The following is an 8,253-nucleotide window of genomic DNA, read 5'->3' on the forward strand; positions in this document are numbered from 1 at the left end:
CTCCCCCACATGAAGTGCTCCTGTTCACATTTTTCTCCATTGTTATAATCCCCTCAAACAGCCCAGCCAAAGGTAAGCATCAGATGTCAGTTATCCCAGACTCCTGGAAACCCAGGCCTGGAGGGTGAGGTAGTGTCTTCTTTATCAAAACCTTTGCCTTTCTTGTTATGGGCTCCACAGTGTCCCTCCAAGATTTGTAGGTTGAAATCCTAATCCCCAGCACCTCAGATTGTGGCTCTATTTGGAAATAGGGCCTTTAGATTGCTAATTAAAGCTAAATGAGGTCATTAGCATGAGCACTAATGCAATATGACTGGTCCCCTTATAAGAAGAGGAGATTAGAAATCAGACACACACAGAGGGAAGGCCAGCTGAAGACAGGGAGAAGATGGCCATCTGCAAGCCAAGGATTTCCTTCCTTAGAAGGAAATCAACCTTACTGTCACCTTCATCTTAGACTTCTAAAGAACCCCTTGGAGAACCCCAGACCTCCAAGACTCTGAGAAAATAAATTTCTGTTGCCTTCACCACTCTCTCTGTGGATCTTTGTTACAGCAGCCCTAGCAAACTAATACAGCTCCCTTCAAATCCTTCCCTCAACCACTCCAACACAAGATGCTTACCTGCGACATTCAAAATCAAAAAGGCTGTCTACTGCCATCAGCAGGGATGCATTTTAGTCCTTCATGCTTATAATCACTCCAGTGACTCGGGTGGATGACTCTGGGGCCTCAGCCATGATGACAATTGCCTAGTCTCACTAAAGTAGTCAAAGACACAATTTCTGAGGTATAAGGTCCTGAGAGTACAACAAACTGCACAAAGTCCCTAATGCAGATACGATGAAGAACTTATATTCCAAAACTACAAAAATGTATGATTGTGATTATCTTGTTGTGATTTTTTTAACTGCTACTTTTAAGAAACAATACCTTGCTGGACAGGGGAGCCACAGAGGGTCAGATGGCCAACTGGCTATTTCCTAAAGACCTCTACCCTGTAACAATCAGGGTATGATGAGAAACTCCTAAATCTCTCTTATTAACAATTCATTTCTGAATGGGTAGAGTGTCTAGACTTATGTTCTTTAGAGCTTCTCCCTTACAAGGCTATTTCAAGGAAAATTAGTTTGAGAAACTGGAACTCTTTCAGTTTGCAACTGGAACTGGGGTCAGGTATGTTTCATTCTTCCCCTTGTTCATATGTTTCTATGATTTCTTTTTTGTGATAAGCGAAACTAATTTTTTTTCCTTGTAAAAATCATCATCTGATGTGTATTTGTATGGTTCATTAATATTAATGATTCTTTAATGTGTCCCTTTTAACTTCCACTGAAATATACCACAATTGGGGGATAAAATATTCTTAATTTCTGACACTCAACACCTGCTCCAGTTCAGTTTTCCATTGAAAACACTCTTGGCACATTAACAGTAATAAGTCATGTGAATCATATATACCCTTGAAATGATATGATGAAAAGGGTACCTCACCTCTTGGGGTCTTCCTCCTTGAAACACATAATCCCAGTCTAATCATGAGAAAAGCATGAAACAAATCCCGTGTTCACAGCTGAGGGGCACTTGATTAAATATCTAACCAGTACTCCTCAAAATTGCCAACATCATCAAAAACAAAAGAAAATTTGGGAACTATCACAGCCCAGAGGAGCCTTAGGAGACAAGATGACTAACGTAATATGCATGAGATCTTGGAACAAAAAAAAACACATTAGGTAAAAACAAAGGAAATCTGAGTAAAGTATGAACTTTAGCTAATAATAATTTTTCAATGTTCATTTATTAGTTGTAACAAATGTACCATAGTAATGTAAGTAATCTGAGATGTTACTAACAAGGGAAACTGAATGCAGAGCCTATGGAACCTCTCTCTACTATGGTTACACTTGTTCCATAAATCCAAAATTGTTCCAAAATAGAAAGTTTATTTTTTAAAAAATGCTCCAGTTTAACTCCCAAAGGCCATCGATGTCTGAGTTGTTGTTCAGCTGCTAAATCGTGTCCAACTCTTTTGCGACCCCAGTCCCCCGTCCATGGGATTCTCCAGACAAGAATACTGGAGTGGGTTGCCATTTCCTTCTCTAGGGAATCTTCCCAACGCAGGGATCGAACCCGTGTCTCCCGCACTGGCAGGCAGATTCTTTGCGGCTGAGCCACCTGGGCAGTCCATCACTGTCTGTAATCAGGCTCTAATGTACAGCCAGACAGTCTTCTCCAAAATCCCAATACGTGGCCCCCTCCCCCCGATTTCCTCTCCCAGTGAAACTTTGGTACATATTTCATATAAGCACTTTATCTTTCAGTAACAAGAGCTTCTGTTCACTTTCAACAGTCATCCACGGGCTGCTGCTCCCTCTTCTAACACAAATACTCTACTGGAGGCTTCATATCATCACCCCATCCCCTGAATGGACTGAGCACATGACTCCTGTCTGCATGTTTTCTCCATTGGGATATCTACAAGCTCAATTCCTGGGGCAGCTTTCTCACAGCATAAGCCCCAAGTTTTCATTAAATAAAGCCTTCTGGGGCCAAAGCTCAGCTTCTGGAAGTGGTAGCGAGATGCCAAAAGGCTTGCCACTAAATCAGTATGAGGGAAATCGATACCAGGGAGAGCCGGGCTGTAGTATTTTCAGCCTTCAGCATTCAAAGTCCTGCAACACTAAAGACATCCAGATGCGCGCCACCTGGGAGCCGAGGTCCCTGAAGAGAGTGTTCTTTTGCTGTTGAATCATTCGTGGCTTGGGTTATTTTTGCTTCTTCTTTTGTTTGGTTTTTAACTAATCTAAAAAGCAGTGTTTATTTGCAGAAAAGGCCTATTGGCCTTGATATTCAACTCACACTCAAGTTTGGCTTATATTCAGAGCCAAGCAGACCTTGATCTTCATTTATTATTCAATAAGAAGAATACAATTAGCCTGGAGTTGGTTTTCTGACCCAAAGAAAGGCCCACATAAATCTGAGTGGGGATAACTCCACTCTCCCTGTAACTGATGTGATGAAGGGGCAAGTAGCAGGGCAAGTAGCAGACCACCAATCTCCTCAACACTAGGCTTACATGGAACCTTTGTCTCTGCTCAGAAAGCAATATTTCTGAGCAGCAAATATTTACCTAAAGGGATCCTTTGTATTATTTATACTTTGCAGATCATTGATTCAGAAAATATATGGGTACCAAGAGGAAGAAAACAGGCTTCCCTGATGGCTCAGATGGGAAAGAATCTGCCTGCAATGCAGGAGACCCAGGTTCGATCCCTGGGTCAGGAAGGGAACGGCAACCCGCTCCAATATTCTTGCCTGGAGAATTCCATGGACAGAGGAGCCAAGAGCAAGAAAAACGAAGCCAAGAGGAAGAAAGCCTACATAACGCTCAGCACAAAAGTAAGCTGATGCTAGAACAGAGTTGCTAGTCCTTCGGGAAGGAAAAAACCCAGTCCTACAGTGAGCCAGGTGGAATCCAGGAAGAAGGACTGACATCCTGATGAATCCTGATGACAGGATCGTTACAGGTGACATACACAAACTGACCTTTATGGAAATAGGATGTTTCAATTTACATCAAATGATCATTGCTAACAATCATATTAATAAACATATAACTGTATCATAGAAGAGGACATGATAATTTTATTCTCTGAATAATAGCTATCATCTGTTGAGTGCTACTATGTGCCAGGTGCTATGATACGGACATCCACTCAACAGCTCAATCAATCCTCACAAGAACCCCAGGAAGTAGGATTCACTATTATTATTTCCATTTCATGGCTGAAGACACCAGGGCTCAGAAAAAGTAAATAGTTCTTCTGGTAAGTAAAGAGGTCTCACCAGAAGAGGGAGAGGTGAGATTTGATCTTGGAATTTTGTGTTGTGTGAGTGAAGTTCAACGGACAATGCAGCATCCCGGGGCAGGAGAGGGGCAAGTTGCATGTGGTCTGAAGCCTGGCTTGGCCCCACCTCCCACCATCTCTCCTCCTCTCTGGGATGGGTTCTCAGTCTCCACTCTCCCCTAATCAATGGCACCCCAGCCAACATAGGGCTGCCCTCCCCAAACCTGTCCCACAGCAGCTGCCGTCTAGGGCAGCTACCATTCATGTTGAGGGAGGAGGTTAGACCATCATCCTTCTGCCCCCACAGGGGCCTGGGCACTTGGTAGAAGAAGGACCAGTATTTGGTACAAGCCCACTGGCATCTCTGCACGGGGCACAGTGGTGTCCAATCCCAATCCAGGCTGATGGCACCATACAGCATTCTGCAGGTGACTCGGCCATCCAGAGATGGAGAAATTCTTGTCATTCTTCTAAATTCTCAGTGTTCAAGTGTTTGCCTGATAGCCTGATCCTAAAGAGGAAATAACTTGAGATGAATATCACCTCTAAATAAAAGATGCTACCAACTTTTGAAAGTTAGCTTTCAATAGTATACTCCAGGTGCTTTTTCAGCTATTGAAGCGGTCACAAAGAAAAGAGGTATACAAGACTTAAATGGTAATTTTAATACAAACTTATTTATGTATGTATTTTTGGCCGTGCGGGGTCTCCGCTGCTATGCCAACTTTTCTCTGGTTGCAGCAGGCAAGCTGCTCATCGCGGTAGCTTCTCTTGTTGCACAGCCCAGGCTCTAGGTGTGTGGGCTTCAGTAGTTGTGGCTTGCAGGCTCTAAAGCATAGGCTCAGTAGTTGTAGTGCACGCGCTTAGTTGCTCCACAGCAGGTGGGATCTTCCTGGACCAGGGATCGAACTTGTATCTCTCCTGCATCGGTAGGTGGATTCTTCACTACTGAACCACCAGGGACGTCCTAAGTGGAACTTCTAATGAGATCTTTATATTATCTGTCTTTCTTTCCGCCATGGCAATTCATTTGCAGGTGTGTTGAATGATTTACGTCCATCTTCATCATGTGAAGAATACTCTAGACTGCTATTTCTCAAACAATTAAAGTGCAAATAAATCACCTGGAGATTTTGTTGAAATGTAGATTCTGATTCTTTAGGCTTGGCTTAGAATCCAAGAATCTGCACTTCTAACAACCTTCCAGGTCGTGGTGATGCTGTTAGTTGATTATAGACCCTTGCATCAAAATATGACCCATGGACCAGTAGCATCAGCAATACCTAGATGTTTAACAGAAATCCAGGGTTTCTGGACACACCCTCTACCTACAGAAAAGAACCTGCACTTTAACAAGGTCTCTGGGATATTCATAAGCACATTAAAGTATGGAAAGCATCATCCTTGACCTTCTGAATCTATCTTCCTCTCTCTAGTTCTTCCATTTTCCAAAGCCACAAGATAAGAAAGAATCACTGGGACTACTGACTAACTTGCAGATTTATAACATAGCAGGTCGTAGGAAGGACACATTGAACTTTGTTTTCTTCTTCATCCTGACTCTCCCAAGTATGTTCCAGGATACCAGAATTTTTGCTTATGGTCTGAGAATCATTTGTAGCCTTGGTTTAAATACTGATCTAAAATGTTGGTAGGACCATTATATAGAGGCTGCTAAATCTGTAGAAGGGGGCATCTGTAGGGTGTTGAGGAGTGCACTTGAGTGGGACCAAAATTTTTCAGACCTACTAGGCTTTTTGAGTAGCTGCAAATTATTCATAGCCTTAATAAGAACACACAACAGAGGGTCTCTAAAATTAATGCAATTCACTAGTGAATATTCATACTACTACTTGCTCTGAGAAGTGTAGTAGAATGTTTAGGCACACCAAAAGGCTCCAGAGACGGTCTGGATTCAAATTCTACATATGTCTCCTATGAGCCGTGTCAGCTTTGGTGAATTATTTAACCTCTCTGTGCCTTAGTTTCAGCATTTAAAACAGGTATGATAATAGTACCTATGAAAAGTTTTAGAAGGATTAGAGTAATAAAGCCCTTGGAACCACACCTTGTACATAGTAAGCTTTGCAAAGACATATGAAGGCAAACTTGAAAATATGGCTAATTTTCAATGTATTTTTGTAGGGTCTCAACATTTCTATAATTCAGCTATTTCAATCTGTTGTGCTATGACCAGGTACACAATTTCCCTTCCATTAGAAAGAGGAACACCCCCATGGTTCCGTTTATAACAATTAACACATTAAGCACTGAGAAGCATGATGAAAGTGGGGCCAACACACATGGCCCCCAAAGGGCCTGAAAGTGAGGCCTTGAGGCTATCTCTGTGTTCCACAGTCAAACACCAGCTAGGGGAAAAAATTCAAAACATGCCTCCAGACTCCCGCATACACAGAAAGTCTTACCGGCATAAAACCAATTTGTTGTACTTCAATATCCAGAGATCATTGTTTTCAGAATGATTAAGCATTTATCAAAAGCTATCAAGGTACTGCGCAAAATGAAGTATAAAACTGGGTGCTTGGCAATTAAATCTCACTCAGTAAATTGGCCAGTGTCAATGCAATAAAGTGCAATATACAAACACTGCTTTTCCACTTAAATGAAAACCGAAGGGGAAAATCCACATAATAAGAGATTTTCAGATTTCAACACCCCTTCTCCACTCAAGATATTGAAGATGGGATCAAATATATTGTGGTATGTGTGTCTGCTGCACTTACAGGCTTTTCACATGCCTGCCCTATGAAGCCAGTTTCCCCTGTGCGCCATCAATAATTTCTTTGTTTTGCCTGGATGGTTCTTGTACCCTTCTCAAGGTGTGCTTCTGGGCAGTATGTGTATTTGACATTTTTCCCTTCTCATCCCTACTTGGCTGTCTCTGGACCAAAACTGATTTGCAGGCAAGAGAAGAGCACTGAAAATTTCATGACATTTGGATTTAAAAAGCACATGGTATGTAAATCCATGGCTGATTCATATCAATGTATGACAAAACCCACTGGAAAACAAAAACAAAAAACTAATTACAAAAAAAATAAATAAATAAAAAGCACATGGTAGTGGCTCATAGGTTTGCTTACCTGGGATTAAAACCTGTTAGCGTTCCAGCATGTTCCTCTCTGTGAGATTCATTTCTGACTCGCGTGCGGGGACTTGCAGAGTGCTTCATTACAGCTCAGGGGCACAGCCGATGCCATGCAAGCCATTAAAAATGAGTTTGCGAGTACAAAAAAGAAACCTTTGTAGACGAGGGCCAATTTGTTTCGAAGGCAGCGCACTGTTAGAGCATTCACAAAGTGGCAAGCATTAGCTCAGATTCAAGCTATGCCATTTTCACTCTTATTTTTAAATACCAAATGGAGAACTGGGAGAGTCCTTCCTTTGTGACAGCAGCTTTAGTTTCCGCCCTTATTTTCTGCCATTACAGCTCAGTTGAGCTGTATGAACAGCCCTGTGTTTTTTGCCTTGGATAAAAATCCACAGATCTATGTTTGGCCAGGGTCCTAAGGAGAGTCATCATAGTCTCTACCCCTCAGTTTCTTTATATTCAAAATATCTCCCATACCAGGCTCACAGGGTGGCTGCGACGGACGGGAGAGCTACTGAACACAATTTTTATAAGTAAAAATCGGAAAGCAGGTAGAGCACGAAGAATTATTTCTGCTGTTATTAAAGCAGGCAAATTTATAGTTTGCCACCTCAAGACGTCCCCACTGCTTGTCTTAGTTTATTGATATTTAACTTGGTTTTGATTAATCCTGTTATTATTTGCATATTCACTGTATCTGCAAGTTCCAAGATAAATACCTTTGGATCAGAGTTTCTCATTCCCAGTATTCTCGACACATTAGACTGGATAACCTCTTTTGACGGGTGTAGCCTTTCCTTTCTCCAGGGGATCTTCCCAACCCAGGGATCGAACCCAGGTCTCCCACATTGCAGGCAGATTCTTTACCAGCTGACCACAAGAGAAGCCCAAGAATACTGGAGTGGGTAGCCTATCCCTTCTCTAGGGGATCTTCCCAACCCAGGAATCGAACCAGAGTCTCCTGCTGCATTGCAGGTGGATTCTTTACCAACTAAGCTATCAGAAAAGCCCTTTGTCCTGTGCATCTTAGGATATTTCACAGACTCCTTGACCTCTACCCATTCGATGCTAGTAGCCCTCCCTGCTACCCAACTGTAACAGCCAAATATATCTCCAGATAATGCCAAATGTCCCTGGTGGACAAAATCACAAAGTAGAAGACCACTTCTTTGGAGTTAATCAAACCGGTATTGTCACTGGCTGCATTTCGTATTAAGTGGAGAACAGCAAGAGCAATTTAGCTCGTGAAAGCTACAGAAACCAGTGGGAACACCCTCAGATCATATCACAA

General features: G+C 42.3%; 1 long non-coding RNA gene across 1 annotated transcript in view; it reads right to left on the bottom strand.

Moving 5' to 3' along the window:
- The window catches only part of LOC122438073, a 54,036-nt gene extending 46,947 nt beyond the window's left edge, over window positions 1-7,089 (bottom strand). Inside the window, exon 1 of the long non-coding RNA XR_006268440.1 lies at window positions 6,955-7,089. This is a non-coding gene — a long non-coding RNA (uncharacterized LOC122438073). The remainder of the gene's footprint in view (window positions 1-6,954) is intronic.
- Between the last annotated feature and the right edge of the window lie 1,164 nt (window positions 7,090-8,253).

The sequence above is a fragment of the Cervus canadensis genome, chromosome 3 (assembly GCF_019320065.1).
Source record: "Cervus canadensis isolate Bull #8, Minnesota chromosome 3, ASM1932006v1, whole genome shotgun sequence".
Taxonomy (NCBI): domain Eukaryota; kingdom Metazoa; phylum Chordata; class Mammalia; order Artiodactyla; family Cervidae; genus Cervus; species Cervus canadensis.